Source organism: Notamacropus eugenii, chromosome 4 (genome assembly GCF_028372415.1).
Source record: "Notamacropus eugenii isolate mMacEug1 chromosome 4, mMacEug1.pri_v2, whole genome shotgun sequence".
Lineage (NCBI taxonomy): Eukaryota > Metazoa > Chordata > Mammalia > Diprotodontia > Macropodidae > Notamacropus > Notamacropus eugenii.
Window position 1 is genome coordinate 318,851,481 of NC_092875.1, and position 12,269 is coordinate 318,863,749.

The 12,269-nt window shown below is 43.5% G+C and overlaps 1 protein-coding gene across 15 annotated transcripts in view; it reads left to right on the forward strand.

The window, feature by feature from the left end:
- The first annotated feature begins 1,428 nt into the window (after positions 1-1,428).
- The window catches only part of RNF180 (ring finger protein 180), a 285,964-nt gene continuing 275,123 nt past the window's right edge, over positions 1,429-12,269 (forward strand). For 8 of the 15 annotated variants that reach the window (XR_011966184.1, XM_072605050.1, XM_072605040.1 and 5 more), the window contains exon 1: positions 6,694-6,822. The gene's annotated coding sequence lies outside the window, so the exon portion shown is untranslated. Of the gene's footprint in view, positions 5,259-6,089; positions 6,214-6,693; positions 6,823-12,269 lie in introns of those variants that run through there. The other 7 variants (XM_072605042.1, XM_072605047.1, XM_072605055.1 and 4 more) reach the window with 5 other exon arrangements.

Here is a 12,269-nt window from a genome sequence, read left to right on the forward strand (position 1 = left end):
ACCTAGGAACCCCTGTCAAAACTGTTCTGTGAAAAATGTGTGCTATTGGAACCACAAGGCTGTACCAGGAAGTGCTAAGATGCTTAAAAGGCACACACACCTTTGTTCAGGGCTGCCTCTTCGGAGGACAGCCGCTGGCTGATAAAGATGCTCCCAAATTCTCAATTGACTCTTGCCTCTGCCTGTCACAGTCTGTCCATTACACTTGGAGGTCCCACCAAGATGGCCTTTGGCTCTGTGTGCACAGGTACCTGCCTGTGATTTCTCTTCAGCCAAGACAGCCTCTGGCTCTGTGTGCACAGGCAAACTGTCTGCCCTGGACGGCCGGACTGTGCTTTGACTTCAGGGGGTGGCCACCGGGATTGATGTTCCCCGGCCCCGATCTCAAAGCACAGCCATGCGAACCAGGCTCCCGGTAGCAAAATTCCTCTGATCTGGCCATTTTGAGCACCCTGTCTGTGTAGGTGAGTACTCTTGGAGAGTAAGTGGCGAGGCTGGACGCAGCGGGAAATGCCCTTACTGGCCTCCGTGGGACGCCGCGTGAGGTCCTGTGTAGACTCTCCTGTATTTTGGGTTTCTGAGAGTCCTGGACTGCTTGACTGAGTCTGCATTCTGCATTTTGACTATCTCCTGTTTTGTGTTTTTTGTCTGAGTCCGGACTGTCTAACTGTGTCCATGCATTTTGTCAGTCTCTTGTTTTGTGTTTTTATTTGACCCCCAGTTTAATTGGACTTTGTATCTTACTCTCTTTTCCCGGTCTCATGGGCCAAAGACATTCAGGTCCCGAGACCCCATTGCAGTTCATGATAAAGTGTTTTAAACAATTCCAACAAACTGCAGCTGGTTATGGGTACACAGTCTCCAAGGAGAAATTAACTTTACTCTGTCAACAAGAGTGGCCCACCTTCGGGGTGGATTGGCCACCCGAGGGGACTTTTTGATAAATCCATTGCAGGACAGGTGCGGAGAATACTGAATGGGGATCCGGGCCATCCAGATCAGATCCCATATATCGGCATCTGGATAGATTTGATTCCCCGCCCTAACCCTAAGGTCTCTCTAAAGCCTCCCCACACATGGGGAAGAAGGCAAAAAAAAAAAAAAAAAAAAAAAAAAAGATACCTCAGAGATAGGGCTGTGAAACTTCCAAGTGAAAAGGAGGGAGACTAGGTGCCACTGGACTTTGTTCCAGAGTCTCCCTCACTTCCACTTGCAGTTTCACAACTTTTTCTTTCAAAAACATTTTTAAGGAGTGGACACAGATGCAAAATTTTCTTGAGTAAAAGTTAGAACCATCAATAATCCAGAAAGGGTGTTGGAGAAAGCAATTTGTAATCTGAATTTTGTTGAAACTAAAAGATATTGGAAAAATTGTGTAAAGTCAGTTATGTTATTCAGAAAACCAGGTATTTTCACCTTTGCCTGTTGAAAAAAAGTTATAGCTAAAAAGCTGCTGTTTTAATGCTAAACCTAAAATTGCTAATTGATTACTATGTGTGGAAAGAAATGAATGGAGTAATAATTTATTTAGAGTGGTTCTGCCCATTCAGAACAGTCCTCCTGTATGTTTGGGGTTGGCAGGCATGGGATCCATGCCAATTCCTTTTATCTTGTAAAACTGCCAAGGCCCCTTTCATGTGGACATGGTCATCAGTCCTAAGAAAATTGTTTGGCTTATATAATTCATTAACAATGAATGTGACGTGCTCAAAAGTTGTAACAATTGGCTTTTATATCAGGACAAGTTTTAAATTTGAGAAGGAAGGATCTGAAATGAAATCTCTTATGTATATGAGTCCTGTTAATCTTCATTGCTTATTTCAACTCCATGGGAATATGAATAACTGCATTTGGCTTTAAGTTGGGATTAGTGAAATTTGCTGTTTAAGGTAAAAGCATTTGGGACCATAAATATTTTTGTTTAAGTTTGAATTTGGGTATAGCTGTCTACATTAAATCAGTATCTGAAAGAATATGCCACAAGTTACTCAGAGGGACTGTGATCCTGATTCCTGTACTATTATCAGGTGAAATTTGTATCTGGAAAGGAAACACCGAGGGGACAATTCTAGACTCAATCTAGGATGGGATCCTCCTGGTCATTTTCTCCACTGTGTCCTTTTATAAAGGAATCGTTCCCACCTGACTGTTCCTGAGTCTGGCTATAAGACAGATACTGCATGATTGGAAAATTTCACCCCTACCTGAATTCAAACAGAGTCAAGGATGTTCCTTAGCCAATGTGAAATTATAGTCATATCTGAAACCTGATTATTGGAACTTGCTATTTTAAGATTCTATGGGACTATTAACTGACTGTTCTTCTGAGTCTAACTCCAGGTGTGGATAGCAAGAAAGGTGGTCTGAGCCTCTGATCCATGATGCCAGTAAGCCTGTGATAGTAAAGTTGGGAGAACGGCTGTTCAGCCTGGGCTGGGGTAGGATTCTCCTGACTCAATTTCCCCACTGACACGTGGCAGACTTTCAGCCTGGCTGAATGCCAGCTGACAATCTGCTCCTGCCTGGAATTGACATGAAGTTAGGGAGATGTTGTTTCCCTTCAATGTCCCTATTCTTAATGGCAATTTCCTATAGTCAAAGGTTTTGTAAGTTTAATATCAGATTGATGAAATAACAGATTGTTGGTAGGGGAACATCTGAGGTTGTCTAAAATTAAGCTATCAGGTTTAGGACTTTAGATCTAGATGTAAATGTACGATGTAACTACTGGGTTCTAATGTGGATTTCTTAAATATGACAATTGGCCAAAGTCCCAATTTTGATTTTGTAGAGTGATAAAGGTATAAAGCTTAAGAATGGTCATCTGAAATGGTATTAAGGTCAGCTTTGTAGGAGAGTGGACATTCAGATTTCTACCAGAAGATAAAGAATGTGCAGAGATGCTGTGCTGAAGATGACTGAAGGAGCATCTAGATCAGAAAACTGCATCAGATGATGTCTCTTCCCAGATGAGATGGAACCTCTGAACAGATAATTCATTGATCTACCTTTGTATCTTAAATTTCTGTATCTGTACTTATAACATGGGATAGTCCCCTTGTAAATAAAGGGGATAGATGAAGGGAAGAATGTATAGGGGAAAGAATGTGAAGATTGTATTTAATTTTCCATAAGGCCTTTCTCCTTAGATACCTGAGTTTCAGGTATCCAGGGCTTGTGGACGGTCGGTTAGTTTCCCCCCCTTACCATCTACCAGCTTTCTTTGTGAAAGCGCTGTGGGCTGTAGCTGAAACCTGGAAGTCACTCAAATCTCCCCATTGTTTGTTGTACTGTTGTCTTTCTTCTCCCCCTCCCCTCTTTTCTAAAGCCACATGAGCAATTAAGTGGGATTCTCTGCATTAGGGTCTGTAAGTTGCCTCCCTCCACCAGGTTCCCTGACCTGATGGAGGCACGTCCCTATCACCCTCTGAATCGTCAAGTTCCTCATACTGGTTAAAGACCCAGCCCCTCCAATGCTGGGACCCTGTGAGGCAGGGTCAGCTCTACGTCCAGTCCAGTCTCAGCAGGAAGCAGTTTCAGAAGCTGAGACCTTCATCCCTTATCCCAAAATATGTTGGGTCCCATCTGCTTAAAGGGGGACAGGGTGGGGTGCTTGAGTACATGTACTTGGGCCTCAGAGTTCAGGCCAGGTAGAAAGGATGAATAGGACCCTGAAGGAGCATATTGCCAAGCTAAAGGTTGAAACTGGCGAGACCTGGGTGAGTCTCCTTCCTTTTGCCCTGCTTCGGGATAGGTGTATTCCCCCCTCCCCCAATCCCATGGCTCTCTCTCTGGCCCCCTTCGAAATCATATTCGGAGTAGCCCCCCGGTTGTTCCTTGAGTTGTTAATTCTGGGTGTTGGCTTCCCAACTTTTCTAATGTTGCCCTCCTTAAGTCCTTACAGGTTCCACGCGAGGTCCAGAGTGCTCTCAAATCTTTATATCAAGCAACAACTACCCTGGGGATCCTCGCTTGAACCTCGGTGGACCAGGCCTTTTCAAGTGATCCTGTCAAATTTATCAGTGGTTAAGGTCGCAGGACGCAAGGCGTGGATATACCCTTTTGGACTCTGATGAGTCCCTCGTTTAAACTAGTTACATGAAAAAGGGGGAGTGAAGTGGACATTATTTCCCCTCCCCCCCAGAGCCCCTGGGTTGAGAAATGTCCGTTGAGTTTCTAGGCAGGGTTGGGCCTAGTAGCCACTTTCTGTTAGTGGCTACACTTTCTGTTGTACCCCTTTGCCTAGCAGCTGCCTGGGCCCCCCTCTCTGTTGTACCCCTTTGCCTAGCATCTGCTTGGGCCCCCCTCTCTGTTGTGCCCCCTTGCCTAGCAGCACCTAGGAACCCCTGTCAAAACTGTTCTGTGAAAAATGTGTGCTATTGGAACCACAAGGCTGTAACGGGAAGTGCTAAGATGCTTAAAAGGCACACACACCTTTGTTCAGGGCTGCCTCTTCGGAGGACAGCCGCTGGCTGATAAAGATGCTCCCAAATTCTCAATTGACTCTTGCCTCTGCCTGTCTCAGTCTGTCCATTACAGGCCAATTTGGCTGACCAATTGTGTGCATAAGAGGAAATAATATGGTAAAAAGAAAAAAAAAAAAAGGAAAGATAATTTGGAGAGAAGTTGTAAAAGGCTTTAAAGGGAGAAGCACTAAGGTAGGATGGTAGGACCAATGAAAGCGTCAGAGGACTTGGGTTCCAAAGCTGACTTTGTTATTATTATCTGGATGACAGTGGTCAAAGTTACTTAATTGGACTAGAAGATCCCTAAAATTCCTTCCAGCTGTAAATGGATGCTGAATATTCGATAACGAGTATTTTACTCATAAATCAATGAAAATGCATTTATTATGTAAGGCAAGGCATTTAGTGTGTAAAGCACAGTAGCAAAGGCTCAGGATACAAATAGAACAGTGGTAAAGGCTAGGGATACAATTAGAAAAGTAACAGTCCTTGCTTTCAAGGAGCTTATATTGTATACAGAGAACACCATGCAAATGGAAAGCTTCAAGTGCAAATCTAAGTAAAAAAAAAAAACCCCAAACCCCAGTGATCCTGAGCATGCAGCAGCAAAGCAGATTTTAATAGTTTCTTCCATGAAATAAAAAACTAACTAAATAAAACTCTATTCATTTCCTGCGCTAAACCATCGGGTGATGCCGAGGATCTGGCCGTTCTCCCTAGCCTAGGTTTTCGGTACGTGTGGCTGCACCCCTGAAGAGCCGGGTCACCAGCACCCGAAGAGGCGGCTGCCAGGTGAGGTCTCCTCTGGCTCCCTTTCCTAGAGTGACCGCGCCAGAGCTAGAGCTCAGGGGGTGGGGGCAGGGCTGCTTGTTCGTATGTGATCCTATAAAATGACAACCAGGCATTTATATTGCTCCTGGAGGTCTCGGGGAGCCGCTGGGGTTTCCTGAGGAAGGTATGGCCTATCTGAGCCGTGCTTTAAGAATACCACTGTATCACCCGGCGGAGTGAGAGGCTACTGCGCGGGCATGGCTGCAGGACGTGAACGGCTGGACGTCCGTCCTCGCGGTGGGAGCTGCACGAGGGGAACCCTGCCTGCTCAGCTGCGGGGCGTGGGAGCGTGGTACAAGTATAAAAGGACTTGAGAAAGAAGTGGGAGCCGAGGGCCGGACCGCCGGGCAGGGGCTCCGCGCACAGTCTCTCCCCTCCCGTCTTTCAGAAGCTGACAAGCCTCGCAAGTTCGTTCTGGACTGGGGCGAGGCTGCACCGAGCACTGGCAGAGAAGCTGCACGGGTAACAGGGCCGGAGAGGCGACAAACCAAACCCTGAGTCTCCCAGGGCCGCCTGGGCCGTGCCCCTCGCCTGGTTCCCAGGCTGAGCCCCGGCGGCGCGGACCCCGCTGGGGGCAGGCCTGGCGGTGCTGGGCGGGCGGGGTGCAGTGGGCGTGGCGGCGGCGGTGGCGGCCTCCGGCGGCGCCTTCGCAGCCAGGGGCTGCACGCCTGCTGCGCTCGCTCCCTAGCTCGGGATCCGGGCCGCCGAGACCGCCCTAGCGCTTTCGGCTGCGTTTGACTCCTGTCGCTTCCCGTCTCTCCGAACCGGCACCGCCACGGCGGGAGTCGCTGTAGGACCCGAGCCGTCGCCTCACCCCGCTCCCTGGCTTCTCGGCCCCCGGCCCAGGCTCCGGCGGAGGCGGGGGCTGGGGGCATCCGCAAGAGCGCCCGAGCATCTCTGGGTCCGGAAGGGTCAGGTAAGGGCGGGCCACGGAGCGATGGGCGACAGGCCTGGGCCGGACCGCCCCGGTCCGCCGCTCCTAACGGACGCTGGCCACCACGGCCCGGGCCCGCGGCTGCGGCTGCGGCTGCGGGAGGAGGGGGCGGTGCGGGAGCTCCGGGGCCCGGGGCCGAGCCCCGCTTCTGGGCGCTTGACCCCGACGCCCCGAACAACTTTTGCACTTGGGGCTTCAGCTTCCCGAGCTGGCGCCCTGGGGAGGGAGTCCCTTGAGGAGGCGAAGGTGAAACCCGGGCACCGGGGCACCCATGCCCGGGGCAGGGGCCTAGGAGCCCCAGGAGGCTAGCAGAGCTGGCGGCCGGGCAGAAAGCCCGGTGGGGTTTGGGGATTCGATCCAGTTTAATCTAGAGGCGGGTCACCAACACCAGTGCCACGTTTCTCTTCCTTCTGATTCCCGGTCCTTGCCCCAGCAGGGCACCGACGGATCCACTTTGTCTTGGCTGGTCAGCTTCACATCTCCTTTGAAATCGCTTTTGTTGGCGACTTCGGCATCAGAACAGATCATCACCTAGGCTACCCAGGGGAGGAACTGGAATGAGGGGAAAAGACCAAAAAACAACATTACTTGGTATGGGGTAGGCTCCAAAGTGGGTGGGTTTGGAGGGTTGGTTTTTTTTTTTTTAATTGGAGGACCATACATAATATTTCTAGAGCATTAGTCTTTTAAAAGTATTGCCCTGCGAAATCATTTATTAGTTCACATCAAAGGAGAATTGTGTAGGCAGGTTACTATTAAATTACCCCATTTTATAGACCAGAGAGTGTAAGCACCAAAGCTACGCCGCCAGTCATTCTGGAAGCTGTGATTAGAACTTGTCTCATTCCCAGGCCTGTGCTCAACCTAGTCTCTGGAAAAGCACCGAATATTGAAATTACAGTTGATTTCTGTTATTTCTCCAGTCTTTGTTATGTATTTCCTTTGCCTTGCCTGTGTATTTCATTTTTTCAACTCAGTTGAAGTTATCCAGGTTCTTAATAGAGAAAATGACAGACCTTCAGAGTGTTGTCTCTGAAAGGGACAAGTATTCTGAGGTGGTACAGTACTTTATGAGTTTGAAGTCACCATTGTTTTACTTTTCCCAGACAAAAGGTATGTGTTCTTGATTAATCTCCTGAATGTTCGCTTTTAAAGATGATTGCTTTCTCTGTGAAAACTATACAGACAAAGGATACATTTCACTCTTTTTTTCTTTCAACAAGATATTCCTCTTACTAAGTGAGTAAAACACTGGAGAGCATAGCTAGGATAAAGTGTTAACGTGTCCCAGGCAAAATATAAAAACTGACTCCCATCTTGGCAGTGCTGTCTACTAGAGACTTTCATTTGATTTTTAAACAAAGGGAATCCCTATGTTGTTATGATGTTTGAAATTTCTGGCTTTAAAATATATATATATATATATACACACATATATATACACACACATACATATATGTATACACACACACACACATATATAATACTTATCTTTTTAAAGCTTAGCTTAAAATGTGACTCATATTATGCTATATGTTATGTCCTATACAGCTTCCCACCTACTTAATCTGAATCTGTTGAACAGCTAGTAGATATAGACAGTCAAAACTACTGATAGATCAATAGCTGGAAAGGAAAGGGGGAATACCTTGGCTTCCTTTGGTACTGTACATAAAATCATCTTTTGATTGAATTAGTGAATCACAATTAGACATTCAAATTTAATTTCTTTTCCATAAGAATCATCTTGGAATTATATGCAGATTAACTTTTATATTATTGATTTTCTGTTCTCCTCTCGCTTAAATGAATCAAGTTTCTGAAACTTCATAGGTTTGACTTCTGTAATTTTTCCAACAAAGTTCTCTGTCTCACTTTCTGCATCTACATTTCATATGAATACTTTATTCCTCAAATGGAAATTTTCCTAAAATAAAATGAAAGAGTATTTACTTATAGAAAGTTCCTGTCAAAATGCCATCTCTTGTACAAGTGTTACCTAAATAGGTCTTGTGCTGGTGGGTGTATCTGAGAAAAAAGTAGAACCCCTTGAATTAAGTGTCATTGCATGTGTGAAGAAACAGCAGCCCCATGTAGGCCTGTATTTGAATTTGTAGCAATTTAAATAGTCCTCCATAGTATTTTAAGTATACAATAATATTTTATGGCCCCTTCCATAAATAATAAAATAGTACCTTGTACCCTTATAATGCCATTTTTCAAGGAGTATAAAGCTTAAATACTTAAGGTATGAAACTCATCATAGTATATTAAATGGGGAATGGCAACATATCAGAACTCTGCTTCTTTTGGATAATAAGAACAATTTATTTACCCTCTGCGCTTTGATTTAGGCCATTTAAAAAAAAATGAGGATAACATTTGCTTGTTCCATACTTTTGAGAATTAAATGAATTATTTTGGAAAACACTTTTGACAGAAAAAGAAAGGTGCTTTGCAATTCAAAAGTATATGAGGTATGATTATAAGTAACAGTGCATTTTTGTTTTTTTTGAACAAAGACTGCTCTTTTGAAATTGCCTTCAAAGCCAGTTAATGAGAAACACATGAAAAAGTCTCATGACCTTAGAGTCACACTTATTATAGCAGGAATAGTAAAACTCAGGTTGAAGGCCCACCTGATTCACTGGACTTGTTTCTAAGAGATTCTAAGGGTTCTTACTAAAATCAGATCCACCCTCGCTGCTTTGTTTGCTGTTATTGAGTATTCAAAAGAACATCTTTGAAGGCTGTTCCAAAAGAGGCATTCCATAGATGTTTTGGGCAATGACAATATGTTTGAGTAAGCATATAGCCTCCTGGAGTGACAACTTTGAAAAGGGTCTCTAAGTTATGGTCATGGTGTTAAAAGTCAGTTATTACTTAATTCCTCTAATAAGTGTATGTATCTCCACTCAGTTTAATTCAGCAAATATTTATGAAATACCTACAATGTTCAGAGCATTGTATTAGGCATTAGGATAATACAAATATTAAACAAGAGGGTACTGCCTTCATGGAGTTTATATTGTACTTGGGAAACGATGACATCTATACACAAATGATATGCAAAATTGAACCTAAGTATACAACAAAGGAACAAATAAAGCAATAAGGTTTAAGAAAGGAATAATAATATTGAGAAAGGAAATATAATTCCCACCTATGCTAAGGAAAGTATTATGAAGGAGGTGGCATTTGTGCTGAGTTTTGAGGAATGGGTAAGAATTTAGTAAGTAGAGATGGCATGAATGAAAGACATTCTAAGCACTGGAAATGGCATAATCAAAGAGATGGAGGCAGAGTTGGGGAGAGGGAGCCAGAGTATCACTTTCACAGGGTCTCAGAGCTGCTGAAGAGACTGATAGTTCATACATGTTTCTGTGTGCCTTGATATTTCCCCGAATCTGCAATCATTTTTAGGTAAAAATTATATGTATACTAGGTTTGCTGCAGCACATTTTTAAATTGCTCAATACCAATTTCCCTCATCTTCATCTGCTGTAATATTTACATAGCTTGACCCACAAAATTGCTTCTAAAATGCAAAATGAGTCCTGCATCTTTTTGTAATAGTAAGATATGTATAAGCATAGGGACTTGACTTGTGATTTTATTGGTGTGGAGTTCTCCTTGATGTGGAAACTCCTTTTGCCAATTCAAATTGGTACCATCCCTGCAATTTATAGTTTTAGTTTGCCCAGAGCACTGAGAGGTTAAGTTAACTTGCCCATAGTCACATAGCCAGGGTGTATCAGAGAAGAGACTTAAAACCAGGACTTCTGTCATGAAGCCAGTTCTGTTTTGCTTCTCACTATGTATGTATATAAGGGGGGTGTGTGTGTGTGTGTGTATGTATGTGTATCCCTAAATTTATTATGCAGTACTTTCTTACAGAGATGTTGGACATATATATGTATACACACATATGTGTAGTCTCCAAATTTCCGTAATCCTTCTATGCTGTTTTCTTTCATACCACAAGCTTGAATTGGTGGTATAAATGAGTCTTCTATATGAGTCTTAGCATGCTATTTTGTGAAAGCTGTTTTGTCATTTGTAGTGAACTGGTGATTTTTGTTGTTGCCTGCCAATGAAGAAATAATCTATTTATCAACAAACCTGGAAAAAAAGTCTAAATTGGCCTTTTTGTGAGTTTTGTCCATTACTGCCGATTTGCCCTCTGGGGCCCAACAACTACAATCCTCCATATAGAGTTCTTCAAATACATGAAGTGTCTGTCCTGTGCCTTTTTCTCTTCTCTTTCCATAGCCGCCTTTTTTTCCCAGATTTTGTATGCCTAATTTTTTCATACTATCCCCATGTGGCATGGGCTCATGGCCCTTTACCATCCCAGCTGCCCTCTTCTGCACATTGCCTCCAGCTGAGCAATGTCCTGTTTAAGTTATGGGGCCCAGAATTGAACACCATACTCCAGGTAAGGTTTAACAAGTATAGATTACAAGGAAATCACCACCCTGTTCCTAGAAGCTAGATGTCTTCTAATCGAGACCAAGATGGAATTAGCCTTTTTTGGCTATCACATCACTGCTCACTCGTGCTAGGATTGCAATATCTTTAAGTTCCTAGGTCCTTTACAGAATAGCTGCTGTCTGTTTATACCTACCCTATCTTACTTTGCAGAGCAGATTTTTTTGATTCAAGTGCAAGACACCTATCCTTGTTAAATTTCATCTTTTTAAAATTCAGTTCAGTGCTACATAATTTGGCAGGATGTTTTGGATGCTAACTTTGTCATCCAGGCTATTTACCATCCTCCTAAGCTTTGTGTCGTCTATAAATCTGATGCACATGCCATCTGTACCTTTACCCAACTCACTAATAAAAATGTGGAAAAGCAAAGATCCAAGTACAGATCCCTGATGTACTTCCCTGAAGGTTGCCATGTTGACACTGAACCTTTCACTCTGAGTCTAGCCATCCAATCAGATCTGAATCCATCCAGTTATATTATTCTCTAACCTGTATCTCTCTCTCTTTTTCATAAGAATATGAAAAGATATTTTATTAAAATCCTTGCTGAAATCTGGATAAACTGTGTTCAAAGAATTCTCCTCAATTCCTGGTTTAGTAAGCCTGTCAGAAAGGAAAATGAAGTTACTCAGGCATGCCATGCTCTTGATGAAGCCATGCTAGCTTTTTGTAATCCTTTCTTCTCTTTCTCGACATTAACCAATAACGTCTTCAATAGTGCTTTCAAGAATTTTCTCAGGAATCAAAGTCAATATCTTCCCCTTTTCAAAAATCAGGACATTGGCCTTTCTCCAGTCTTGTGTCCTTGATCTTTCAGATATCAGTGAAAATGACTTGGTGGTAACATCTGCCAGTTCTTTTGGGTGAAGTGACTTCAATTCATCAAGGGCAGCCAACTTCTCTTTTGTTCTCTCCTTACCTATTTTTGTGTATAAACTCCCTGATGGTCATTTTTGTGCTCACTAGCAGTGTAACAACATAAGAATTAAGTAGTTCTGTCTTTTCTCTGGTGTGTTATCATCCCTTCCCCTCAAGCAAATGTTCCTAACCTTTTTGAATCTTGTTTTCTCTCTCAGTGTAACAAAAAAAATCCCTTATTGTTGTCCTTAAACTCCTTTGCCAATCTTCACTCAGTCAGAGTTTGATAATTCCTAAAACTTTTATTCACTTGTCTTTTTTGTCTATTTTGTGTTACAAAGATGTGTAGTCAAGCAAAACAAATTTCTGCATTGGTCATGACTGAATGGAAAACACAAACACCCACATCCTATATTCTTAAGTCACCTCTAAATCATGAAGTGAATGGAATGTTTCATCTTTAGTCCTCAGAAATTGTGGTTGATAATTAAACTTGTATAATATGGGATGGCAAGACCCCCTACTCAACTACTCAGAGGCATCTCAAAGTGTTAACAGAAAGTTCCTTTATTCGATTCTTGAGAAGCTGGGCAATCCCTTCACCAGGTAGTCTGGAGCAGGGAAGCCAAAGACAAAGGCAGAGCAGTGATATATATATAGACTCTAACGCAAAAAACCCCTCCCAC